General features: G+C 42.5%; 1 protein-coding gene across 3 annotated transcripts in view; it reads left to right on the forward strand.

The window, feature by feature from the left end:
- The window catches only part of EPHB1 (EPH receptor B1), a 336049-nt gene that overhangs the window by 83918 nt on the left and 238582 nt on the right, over nt 1–13549 (forward strand). The window lies entirely within an intron of this gene.

Genomic DNA, 13549 nt, shown 5'->3' on the forward strand with positions numbered 1-13549 from the left:
CTACTGTACTTCTTATTCTCAGCTACTTTCTTCCCATACGATTTGTACGTTCTTTTATAGGCTGAGCGGCATTATATGGCTAATATAGGAATATAAAGCATTGGGATAGCATAAGCTTAGATAAATAGTTTTACATTTGGGTAACATGGTGGTTAGCAGTGCTGCCTCAGAGCACTGGGTTTGATTACAAAAAGGACATTATCTTTATGAAGTCTGTATGTTCCTCCTACATTTGTGTATGTGGTAGGTTAGAAAAGATGTATTTGGCATGGGGCATTTTAAGAGAAGGGAGGACCCGCATCTAGCCCCCATTGCGGGCCCTCTCCTCTCCGGCAGCTAGTAGACTGTGGCATAATGCCAGAGTCTACTGTGCATGCACAGGTCTCCAGGAACATAGCGTCCATGCGCATGCGCAAATCACTCAAAAATGGCCGCCGCAGCCAAGTGATTTGTGTCTGCAGTGTGGGAATCCGAAGAGGTAAGTATAATATACTGTATGGGCAGGGCTGTTTCTAGCCAATCTGGCTCCCAGTGCGAGATTTAAAAATGCGCCCCCCATGACATTAAAAAATGTGCCCCCCCACACACACACACCTAGATAAAAAAATGTGCACGCGCACCCGGCAAGGGGGCGTGGCCTCATCTAAATGGATGTGGCCTCATTTAAATGGATATGGCCTCGTCTGAAAAGATGACCTCACAATCCAGTTTTTGAACCTGCTCCAACAGATCACGACCACCACAGGTAAAAAAAATTCTACCATATTAAGCCCCACACAGTAATGCCCCCTGCACCATATTATGCCACACACCGCGATGCCCTTGATACATTAAATCCCCACACTACGGCAGGCAAGAGTCCCCATTTCACACATTACGGCAGGTGTCCCCATTTTACACATTGAGAGAGAGAGAATACTTACAGAGGCGATTGCCGCTCTTCGGCCCGCCTCACCAGTCGCTCCTCGCGCCGGCCTTTCCCTCTTCCCAACTTGGATCCCCCTCTGTACTCCGCTCGGGGGGGGGGAAGGGAGTTTCGCGGAGTGACGGGGTTGCGTCGTGACGTAACGACGCAACCGCGTCATTCCGTGAAACTCCGCCCCCCGAGCGGGTTGCTCGGGGAGAAATAGGAGGGGAAGTAGGGAGCCACAGTTAGTGCCGCGGCGGGCGCCCAGTGCGGTTGCACTGCTCGCCTGCCCCAAGAAACGGCCCTGTGTATGGGTGCAGGGTGTGCGGTGTGGGTCCCCCTGTACCAAGGAGCCCGTGTGCACTGCACACACTGCACCCATTATAGAAGCCTGATTGGGCTGCACGAAAGGCTTATCACAGCCCGGTCTGGCAGTCCCAGGGAGAGGAAATACCTACCAATTGGACTGCCTGTAGTGTTTGTGACTGACAGGTAGGACTTCGAATAGGATGTCACTTCCAGTCACAGTGAAGCCAGTGCAGTCACAGACTGCATCTGGCTCACTGACACTGAGCGGGGTGTTGGATTTTACCTGAGGGGGAGGAGGGGGGAGGGGGGGCGCCACTGATCAGAAAATATATATTATTTTAATCAGGTGAGTGAAGTGAGTAACCATGGGGTCAGGTTATAGGGTTATCTAAAGATCTATATTTTGATTGAGTGTTTAAAAACTTGGAAAGTGAGTGTTTTGTGAAATAGGAGGACCAGTGAATGGGTGCAGTATGACAAAGTAATGGAGAAAAAGAGAAGATATGAGATTTCTAGAGGCTTATGGGCTATATCTTGTGCGTGATAGAGACAGGCAGTAGTGTATGAGTTGAGCTGTAGAATAATCATAACAGATTGGAGTGAACTCCATGGGATGAGTTGTGGTATACATAGGAGGGTGTTGCACTAGTATAGCCAAGTTATGGTCAGCGCATAGACCCAATATGCTACTAGTATCATGAATAAGAAATGGGCGATACCAGGATGCTTACATGCTAAAGACAGCCGGCAGATGCAATTGCATGAATGTGAAGAGTGAATGAGCATACAAATGACCCATAAGTGTGGACTTGGAGAATTGGAGATATTGGAATGTTATCGACAGTGATGGTGACCTTAGGAAGGGAACTGATGTAAGAGGACGGAGAATGACAAGTTCAGTTTTATCCATGTGTTGCTTTAAGCAGAGAGAGGACATGAAAGAGGAGACCGCTGCAAGGCAGACAGGAATATAGGAACATGAGACAGTACAGATGACAGATTAGGAGCTGTGAGACAGATCTTATCATCAGTGCTGTCGGTATATAGATTGTAAAGAAACCCAAAGAAGTGACTGCCCAAGATCATACAGTACAGTACTGTATGTGTAGAAGAGAGGTTTCAATAGTTTTTTGGTAGGCCGGTAGAGAAAGAGAATGATGAAAGCTGGAATGGTGAGCAATAAGTAAGAGAATTAGGAAATCTAAGATATGATCACTCGTGTCAAAGACTGCAGATCAAGGGCGGAGACCATGCCGGGAGATTCACAGATTGCATTAGCCCCCCACAGCCAACCTGAAATAAATGTTTGCACTTTTGTTGCAATAGATAAGATTCCAAGACTTTAAGGGTAAAATGTGATGATCTGGTAGTGTTTATAACCAGCGTATATTTCAGATGTTAAACAGGAAATAAGTTTGTCATACTTACTCATTCCATATTGCCCTAATTTCTTTCTAGTGGATTCTCTCTGTTCCTGTGCTCATTCTCCCACTCTTTCCGCCTCTTCACCTTCCCCATTCATCTTCTGGGTCTGTCAGCTCCTTTTACTAATCTGTTTTTCTCTTTTCTTTCAATGTGTCTTGATTTATCTTTTTTTATACCTACTTGAGCACTGCTTAAATATATGACATGGATACATTTGCATTTTGCTGCAGGCTGCTTTCATATCTTGTTGGATATTACCTCTAGTAAGTAGCAGCGGTTGTATTTCCCGTGTGCTGGGCATTGTAGCCAGTCTGATCTCGTACAAACATCAATGGATGCAAAGTGTGGTAATGCGCTAATATGCAGGAGAGCATACTGTGGCTTTAACAGTATTTGTAGATAGATTTTTACCCCGCGACTAATTGCCAACAAAAATCCCTGCGGCGCAAGAGAAAAGTCTATTAATTAAGTAGCCTTTTCCCAGCGCCCCAGAATCTGGGTTCATGTACGGAAAACCACTGATTCCACGTAAACTGCGGAATGAGTGTGTTTTTTCCCAGTGCGTCACAGTATTTTTTTTTATGCAGACTTTTCCGTCCATGCCTGGGTACTCGCGTGCGGGACTGTCAACTGTGTATTTGATGATTTTGATTTGTAACTCTCATTATATTTGGAGATCATGCTATAATTTATTATTATTATTGTTTATTTACCATCAGTTGAACAGAAAGTATTCAGTTACATCAGTCCCTGACCCACTGCAGCTTACAATCTATATTCCCTGCCAGATGGACATGATACATACACATTAGGGTTAATTTTTTCAGAATCCAATTAACCAATTAGTATGTTTTGAGGTGTGAGAGGAAACAGGTGCACCCGGAAAAACCTTGCACGAACATTGGGAGAAAGTAAAAACTTCACATACACAACATGGCTGGGAATTGAACTCAAGACCTCAGCTCTGTGAGGCAATAATTGTAACCACCTCTCCACCAGAATGACCACTTTATGTTTTTGAATAAAGGCTACTGAATCTTGTTTCCAAAGAGCAGGATATTCAAACAGGCAGTGCATGTCATTTTCTGAAAATGCTTTTGATGGGTATAGAAGGGGTATATGCCAACACTAATCCCTTCAGGGGATGTGCACATGTGATGTCATCTCATTTTGCATGCCGGCTATGTTACACACCATACAACATATCTATTTTGGAATGCCCTAAACCACACAGCACATTGAGAGCTGTGATGATAGCGACACTTTCCGTATCAGCTGCAAATCTTATCTTGCATTCACTTCTACTGTATCTGTATGTCAAAAGTATGCAACTTAACATTTTTATTTAATAGTATATTAAAAACATTAATACAAAATGTATGGTATGGGCAAATAATGCACTCATGATTATTTCAGTCTAATTACAAGTACAACAGCATATGTTATTAGAGACGTAGGTCTTTCAGTAGTCTAAAAGAAAGTATGAGGCTCTTAGGCAAATTAATACATTGTAACTCTCGCAAGGGGCATGTATCTAAATTTAAATTTAATTTGGAACTATAAGAAGACATACGTGCCCATAAAAGAAAATAAGTATATAAAATGTTAATTTAATGAAAATCTAAAAATGAAATCCTGAAAAACAGATCAGAGTATGACTTTTCCACTAAAAGTGCTATTTTAATAATAAAAGGTGGATGGTTTCTGGGCTGAAGACAAGTTTATTATCACTAATAGAAACTATAATATCTTTTATTCCTATGTTGAGTATATTTATATATTCCCATTCTTTTCATCACATCCAATACGTTTATTGGTAACATTTCACTATTCTTTAGGCTTATATTACACCATCTATTACCTAATTTGGTTGCTCTATTTTAAAATTGTGAAAACTTTATTACATTTTATTAAACAAAGCAACAAAATATATCTCATCTAAACTGTCTAAGCCAATTGAACAGAAAATTAGAGATAACATTATTATAATAATCTATAGAATAGTTTGCTAGTTTGAGACAGATATTTCCACATGGTGGTACCCAATGCTTTGCAGAAAGATATTATCAATTATCATCAACCAAAAGTAATTGATATTTTCAGTGGTGAAAGGGATCTGATAGTCTTGTTGATAGAGGTTTTCAGTGTAGTGAATGTACACCATAACACATAATACTTTTGTTGTTAGATCCCTAGTTATTCCCAGCTAAACTAATACAAGATATATTGCCAAAGATAACAGATTTTCCACCAAACCTTAGTTATATGTCATCGTTCGCTGCCATAATTTCTGCTCCATTTGTACATTAAGAAGATAATGGTAGTGGCAGTCATGTTAAAAAGGAATCTACTAGATTTTGACCAAGTGAGTTGCATGTTTGTCTGATACAACAGTTCACAGTTTAGCTGCCTATTTATCATTACATATTTGTAGGATATTCTGTTTTCGGGGGAAACCCGCAAATATTTAGTATCCTCCATATGTACTGTGGATGGATCACAGCTGATACCCGCCATTTCCAACAGTACCCCAAGCCCCCATAGGTTTCTATGTGGGCTCTGAAGCTCTCATATTTACCAAGCATTCCGGATCTTGGCCTCGATAGGATAACGCCAACTCCAGATGGCTTATCCTATAGTAGCCTATGAGCAACTAATTTGCCAATGGCCGCTCATGCCCTGTGTGCAACAGGGACCAGACTAGGAAGCGTTACACTATCACACTGCTTACAACTCTTCACCAGGCAGGGCTCTTATTGGAGCCTGTCTCCTGGCAAGGAAAATGTAGTAAATTTGCATAAAAATATTCATTTTTTGCGTAAATTTTTTTTAATCACATCCACGTTGAAAATGTGGATGTGGTATAACTATAAATATGTCTCTTAACAAGTAAAAAACTGATCTGTATAACATTTCATCTAATGACATGCAGGGTAAGGGTGTATGTGTATAGAACAGTCCAGGTGCTGTCTCACCTCTGAAGTGACCACTCCCCATTCCCACCCCGAAACTCTGTCTTCCTGTCACTCACTTTGCGACTAATTCCTCGGTGCGACTGCAAACGCAAATCACTTGCTGCACATGTGCACTGCAGCTCAGACGCATGCACAGTAAGAAAACATCGACCAATGTGCGTACAATAGCCACTTTTCAACCGCACTTCAATGAGCCTCATAGTCTGTAGTTGTACTGGCGCTGGCATCCTAGTATACGGTCGCTCAGAAGTTTAATGTTGCAATGTATTCTCCTCTACCCACCAAGGCTATTGCATACTTATTCGCAACTGCGTACACATATGCAGCCTTTATGCAATAACAAGGAACACCGACTGATAGGGTTGCACTATGGATGCGCAGTCTGCAGTACATGGCAGTAGCAACACAGAAGCCATATTTTTGTATGTACATGATTGTAGCTGATGGCATATACATGCTCCGAAAATGGTCATGACAGGCCTGCGTTTTTGCTGCCACTCCCTGTTACCTACCAACCACTCCCTGTTCCCACCCCCAAACACTGTCTTCCTGTCACTCACTTTGCAACTAATTCCTCAGTGTGACTGCAGTTGCAGTTCAATTGCTGCACATGCATACTGCGGCTCAGGCGCATGTAAGAAAACACTGGCCCTCATTCCGAGTCGTTCGCTCGGTATATTTCATCGCATCGCAGTGAAATTCCGCTTAGTACGCATGCGCAATATTCGCACTGCGACTGCGCCAAGTAATTTAACAATGAAGATAGTATTTTTACTCACGGCTTTTTCTTCGCTCCGGCGATCGTAATGTGATTGACAGGAAATGGGTGTTACTGGGCGGAAACACGGCGTTTCAGGGGCGTGTGGTTAAAGACGCTACCGTTTCCGGAAAAAACGCAGGAGTGGCCGGAGAAACGGAGGAGTGTCTGGGCGAACGCTGGGTGTGTTTATGACGTCAAACCAGGAACGACAAGCACTGAACTGATCGCAGATGCCGAGTAAGTCTGAAGCTACTCTGAAACTGCTAAGTAGTTTGTAATCGCAATATTGCGAATACATCGGTCGCAATTTTAAGAAGCTAAGATTCACTCCCAGTAGGCGGCGGCTTAGCGTGTGTAACTCTGCTAAAATCGCCTTGCGAGCGATCAACTCGGAATGAGGGCCACTGACCAAGGGCCCTCATTCCGAGTTGATCGCTCGCAAGGCGATTTTAGCAGAGTTACACACGCTAAGCCGCCGCCTACTGGGAGTGAATCTTAGCTTCTTAAAATTGCGACCGATGTATTCGCAATATTGCGATTACTAACTACTTAGCAGTTTCAGAGTAGCTTCAGACTTACTCGGCATCTGCGATCAGTTCAGTGCTTGTCGTTCCTGTTTTGACGTCACAAACACACCCAGCGTTCGCCCAGACACTCCCCCGTTTCCCCGGCCACTCCTGCGTTTTTTCCGGAAACGGTAGCGTTTTTTCCCGCACGCCCATAAAACGGCCTGTTTCCGCCCAGTAACACCCATTTCTTGTCAATCACATTACGATCGCCGGAGCGATGAAAAAGCCGTGAGTAAAAATACTATCTCCATTGTAAAATTACTTGGCGCAGTCGCAGTGCGAATATTGCGCATGCATACTAAGCGGAATTTCACTGCGATGCGATGAAAAATACCGAGCGATCAACTCGGAATGAGGGCCAATGTATGTACAATAGCCGCTCTGCGACCGTACCTGAATGAGTCTCTTAGTTTTATACTGGCGCCGCCATCCTAGTATATAGTTGTTTAGATGTTTGATGTTACAGGGTATTCTTTTCCTCCACCCAGTGTGAATTCTCTACAATAATACTGTCCGTCTCCTTATAAAAGATTTCATTGAAATAAATTTGTTTTACATTATTTCCTATATACGTAATGATTCATTCATTTTGTTTTCACCATATATATTTTTCTACCTGTTTTTATTATAGTATTCATGTTGCATTTACAAATCTATTTTTAATATTCTGAGATTATTCATTTAATTCCTATTTCTTGCACGCTTACTTTGTATGCCATTTATCGCTAGTTTTACTTTCATTTTAAACCTTGTGTTTTTTTTAGATACCTATATTAAAACTTGCTGACATTTGCTGGTTAATGCCAGTGTCTTCTCTGTGGGATGACAAATTCAGCAGTACTCTAGTCATGTAAAAAGGAAAAATGTTCAATGTAAAATCTTTCTCGGTTTCTGCTGTGGGGCAAAGTATTTTTGGATTAGAGTCTGACATGTTGTAGGGAAATTATATATTGGGCTCCACTGGGGCAGGGACTGATGTGATATCGGGATGCAGTCAGTTTACCTCCAATCAAAATCCCGACGTTCAAAATCCCGACACCAGTTGACCGATGGTCAAAATCCCGACAAGGTCGAAATCCCGACATGGACAAAATACCGACATTTAAAATACAGACAAAGTCAAAATACCGACATGTAAAATGCCGACAGGTCAAAATACCGACATGAGTTTTTCATTATTTTTTTTCATTGAAACCGACTTGTTCATACTTTACCATCCCAGTGGACCTGGAGGGGGAATATAATAGTGTGCCGAGCGCAGCGAGGCACCGTGCCTGAAGCATGGCGAGCTCAGCGAGCCATGCGAGGGGACGCGGTACACTTTATATGGTGTCCATGTTGACTTATGTCGACATACACACACAAAACAACTAAAAACCGCATGTCGGCATTTTGACATGTCTGCATTTCACATGTCGGTATTTTGACCTTGTCGGTATTTTAAATGTCGGTATTTTGTCCATGTCGGGATTTTGACCTTGTCGGGATTTTGACCATCGGTCAATTGGTGTCGGGATTTTGAACGTCGGGATTTTGATTGGAGGTATTTCATACCGATCCCGTGATATCTACAGCTCTCCCTAACATTTTGGTACTACCGATGTGTGCTGGACCACGATGCGTACAGGTCGCGGCATGCTGCTGTGTATGTGTCGTTAGCCGGCTCCCATTAGAATGAATGGGCGGTGGGAATGTGCATACGCACGCAACCGCCACCTCACATTTAAAAGCCGGCATGGCGTAGCATGCGTCTCACTGTGCCGGGAATTGTGTGCTGAGATGTAGGAGGACACATCTGCATACAGTATATAAACAGTGACATAATAATAATTATACCAACAGTGGGGTCAATTTACTAAAATAGGAGTTTTATTAGAACTGGTGATGCTGCTCATAGCAACCAATCAGATTCTACTTAACATTTATCTAGCTGCTTCTAGAAGATAATAGATAGAATCTGATTGGTTGCTGTGGGCAAAATCACCAGTTCTAACAAAAACTCCCACATTAGTAAATTTACCTCAGTGAGTGTAGCGCCCATTACTTGCTATGATTAGAGATAAACAAAATGATCAAATCTGATCAGAAAAATAATCCAGTTATTCCACAAATTGCAGCAAAATTTTAAAAGTCTTGCAAGAGGAATTTGGTCTTAATTGTTCCCAGTCCTGCTAAACCACACCAAGCAGCAGCATACATTTTAGTACCTCTCTGGCCCCCTTCCCCCACTCTCTTATCCTCTCTCATTTCCCTTTTGTATATAATCTCTTTCATTCTTTTACTCCTATTCTCTTAATTCACTTTTTGTTTCGTAACAATTTTGGTTTGTGTCACCTCTTTCTCCGTGTGTCTCCTCTAGCCCTCCCCCTTGGTGATGGTTTCCTTGGCTTGTTTCTGTGTTATTTTCAGTATCCTTTCTGATGGGATTATGATAAATGGATTGTTTTTTTCGCATGAGCTAGCCCTAACACCGCTGGCTCACGTTGGGTCAGGCCAAGGCGGTGTGGGAAAAGGAAATCTGAAAAGATGACTAGAAAAGAAGTAGGCAGGAAGAACACAACTCCAATTTATTCTATGTCTTTTAAACCATAGATACTTAATATCATTCCTATGGGAGAATCCAGCTTCATCCATCTCAAAAGGATTTCCTAGAGCTGAAGCTTCAATGGGAGCAGCGGTGTTGAAAAAAAAAAAAAGCATTAGTGTGTTGCTTTATGCTGTAGAAATGATCTATTTAAAATTGCAAATGTTTATGTTGAAAGCCTTGTGGCAATCTGCCTAACATTGGATCCCTGGATTTATGTTATAAGTAAACAATGATAATTATCATGAAAACAACTGTTTGTTCTGCAGTTTGGCTTTTTTAGCGCTTGCACATCAGTTAACAACTATAGTACAGTAAATTAAATATTAAAGTCCAATATAACATTAAATAAAAATAATGGTATTATTATTGTATAATGGCCAAGGATCATTTAGGTTTGAAACTATTCCAGCCAGCAGCGTTTCTAGAGAGGAGGGGACCCGTGTGCAGACTCCGTGTGTGGGACCACTTCTCTCCTGTAGCCGTCACCGCCGCTGTTAGCGCTCTCAGTGCAGAGTCTCTGGCACAGTGCCAGACTCTCTGGCGCTCAGTGCGCTAGCAGTGGCGGTGACGGGAGAGGAGGGGGCACACACACGGTCACTGTTGGACGCCGGAAAGGTAAGTATAGAAGAAATGGGTGCGGTGTGGGCCCCCTCTGGACCCAGGGCCCGTGTGCACCGCACACACTGCACCCATTATATATATGCCAGTGATTCTAGCCACAGTCACCTACCATTTTGTAGGTTGAATAAATAAAAATGGAAATGTACTGTAGTCACATGCCTCAGTGAGGTCACTAGCTTTTTGGTGATTTGATAAACTGCACTTTGGTTCAAAATGGCTGCCTATTCTATGTGTAGGTTACGGTATGGTATCGGGATCCCTGTGCATGGGATGCCAGCAGTCAGGATACCGACAGCTGCATCCCAACTCTAAGAATCCCACCACCTACAAAGTTAACTAACCATAATCCCTAATCTCCCTAACCCTCCCCCCACAGCCTAACCTACCCAACCACCCCCCTCCCCCACCGCGGCTTACCTTGTTGCAGAGCCGCCAGTCCTTCGTTCGGGATCCTGACGTTCTAGGATTCCGGTACCAGTATTGTGATCCATGTCAGGAGCGCGGCATCGGTATTCTGAGCAGTCTTGGTATTCCTGTGTGATATTCCGGGATACTGAATGTGGGATACTGAATGGATCCCGTAGGCAACAAATATTCATTAAAAAGTGTTTTCTTTCTTAAGACACAGTGGTTGCTTGGCCCACAGACCTATCCCTTGCTGAATTCAGTGAATATCGGCAGCTCAGGGGAGTAATGATAAAAATAATTTAGACATTTTACTAATTATAGATAATGCATACACATATTAGACGTGCAGGGCTGCCGAGAGGTGAAAGGCAGTACAAGATACCCAGGCCTGTGCCTGTGGGTATCCAAAATGTTTGATCATGGCCCCTCGGTGTGTACCACTGATGCATAGCAACGTGCTGTTTCTACATAGGGCCCCAGATGGGATGTAGTCACGTCTCTAGCATTGGGGCCCAGCTCTTAGAGGAAAATAGACCTAAATACATAGCGATTGATGCTGAGCGTGTTTCAGTAGCATATATCGTGTGTGAAATCGTCCTGCATAGCTATATTCTTTGAGGGGGTCAAACACAGGTGCAGATGATGATGATGATATAACTGTGGCCAGCACTAGCAGACCGCATGTGATTGGTAGTGTTAGGTTGCACCGCTGAAGCTGATAGGTGCTTTCTTCTTTGCTTGTGCACACTGTATGCTTTATACGCATGTTTAATCATTTCCTTTTTTTTTGTTGCCGCTCTATAAGACTATTTTTTTGTGACATTTTAGTGGGTGCCTAATAGCACATAGCAGATGCCTATTTTACAAGTAAACAAATGGTTTAAACAATAGCCATGAATGTAAGTCTGGCATAAACCAGCTATGCATGCTCCATACTTGCCTTCTCTGCTGGAAGAGTGGGCAAGTCCCTAGGAGCTGCCCATGGATGCCCACTTCCTGAGTGAAGTGGACAGTACAGACGGCCGATGATGTGATATGCGTTGAATTGGGTCACAGTGCCTATAATCACGGCATTGTCTAGAGCTGGACGGGGCCCCGATGGCACATTTGGATCTCCAGCATCGCCCACTTCTGCAATACGCCTCCCTCAGTGCTGACCTGGCTACCCCCTCCCAGAAGTGGCAGCCCAATGGTTGTCAGGTGTGGCATACACTGTGCCGGTGCCCACGAGTCTTGCAATCTCTTCGGCTTCACATATACTGTATATATTTCATGTGCTTGTCATATTGAAATGCATTGTACGCATAATAATGTGACATGATGCACAAGGCAGATGCTAGAGGGCACATGCTGAAGAAAGAAGCAAAATGAAGTTAGATTATTTAGAGAAAACGTTTCAGATGTTCCCCATTATATATGTAAATGGAGGTGTCCGGTGCTGAATTTCTGGCAATAGTGTATTCATGTTGATCAAAGTAAATGGGTCCTTGGCATTGCTACTGCACCTTCCTTTTAGATATACAGGCACCATTGTGTCAGCAGTAACATGATGTATACCTGTTACTCAGCTTTGTACACAGTTGTCCAAGGGTTAGAGCATGCCTTCTGCAGTGTACCAAGGAGCGGGCAATGGCATTCACTTTGGTGTCACCAGTCTCTCTCAGAGGGTATTATTCTCCACAGTGGCAGAGTGAAAACAATGACATTTAACAGAGAGAAAAAAAAAAAAATCTAACTATGGGGGAGATTTATCATAGCTTGGAGAGAGATAAAGTATCAACCAATCAGCTCCTAACTAATTTTACAGGCTGTGGGGGAGGTTTATCAAAGCTCAGAGAGAAAAAGTACCAACCAATCAGCTCCTAACTGTCATGTTACAGGCTGTGGGGGGAGATATGTCAAAGCTCAGAGAGATAAAGTACCAACCAATCAGCTCCTAACTGTCATGTTACAGGCTGTGCGGGAGGTTTATCAAAGCTCGGAGAGATAAAGTGTCATTTTACAGGTTGTATATTTTCACTAATCATGAAATTGGAGGCTTTATTAACTCCAAAATCACCTATTCCACTTACAATGAAACAAACGAGTTAATAAACGAAGGAGTTAGATGCTAATGTAACTATTATGTCAAAATTATTTTGGAGTCTATTTACTTCTCAGTTCAGTGCTTTATTTCTGCGTACAACCTTTTCACATGAAAACGTGACAGTAAGTTAGATTCGGAATGGAATGCATTTTACACTTTAACATTTTCATGTAATTAGATATTTTTCTGTATCCGTCCCTCCACACTGCAGCTCCCATTGCTGTTGTTAATGTGTGCATTTAAACATTGGACTAATCCAACTTCTATCCCCCAAAGATTTGTCTCCTCCAATTAATCATGGCACACACCACCTCTGCCTCTCTGCTCCTGGGCAGGAAATGTGTTTTCAGAATGCAGAACGTGACTTTAGGCAGATTTGCTCATCTGACACATAAATGTTAATGAATGACCCCCATGCAGGTCCCTGGAGAAACGGATCACTGTAGCAGGGCTTCTTTTCCAGGGAATGATTAAAGCATTCTCCAAGACGAGAAATGCGCTTGAGAAAATCTTGTGCAAAGCACAAATGTGTGATGTCATTAATGCAAAATAAATGGTAATAGATTAGTGGAATGGTAGTAAAAGGAAACCAGTGAATAGCATTCAGGACAAGTTTGTATTGCAAACAAACAAATAATAATACAATACTCCATTCAAGAGCAGTACAGTATGTTGTTATTGTTTTGGTATTATTATTATTGTTATTATTAGTTTGTCTGCTGCCGTCCACATTCATTAACCGATAAAAAACACATTTATACAAAATGGTTTAGCAGAGACTGAAAGATTATAATGGCTGCCAACCTTTGCTTTACTTTCATTTATCAAACATTTGCCGACAACATAATTGCTGTATGCCATTATTTTTCTCAAACAGAAAGTAGCTTGAGAGCAGAAAAGGA

Source organism: Pseudophryne corroboree, chromosome 4, assembly GCF_028390025.1.
Source record: "Pseudophryne corroboree isolate aPseCor3 chromosome 4, aPseCor3.hap2, whole genome shotgun sequence".
Taxonomy (NCBI): Eukaryota; Metazoa; Chordata; class Amphibia; order Anura; family Myobatrachidae; genus Pseudophryne; species Pseudophryne corroboree.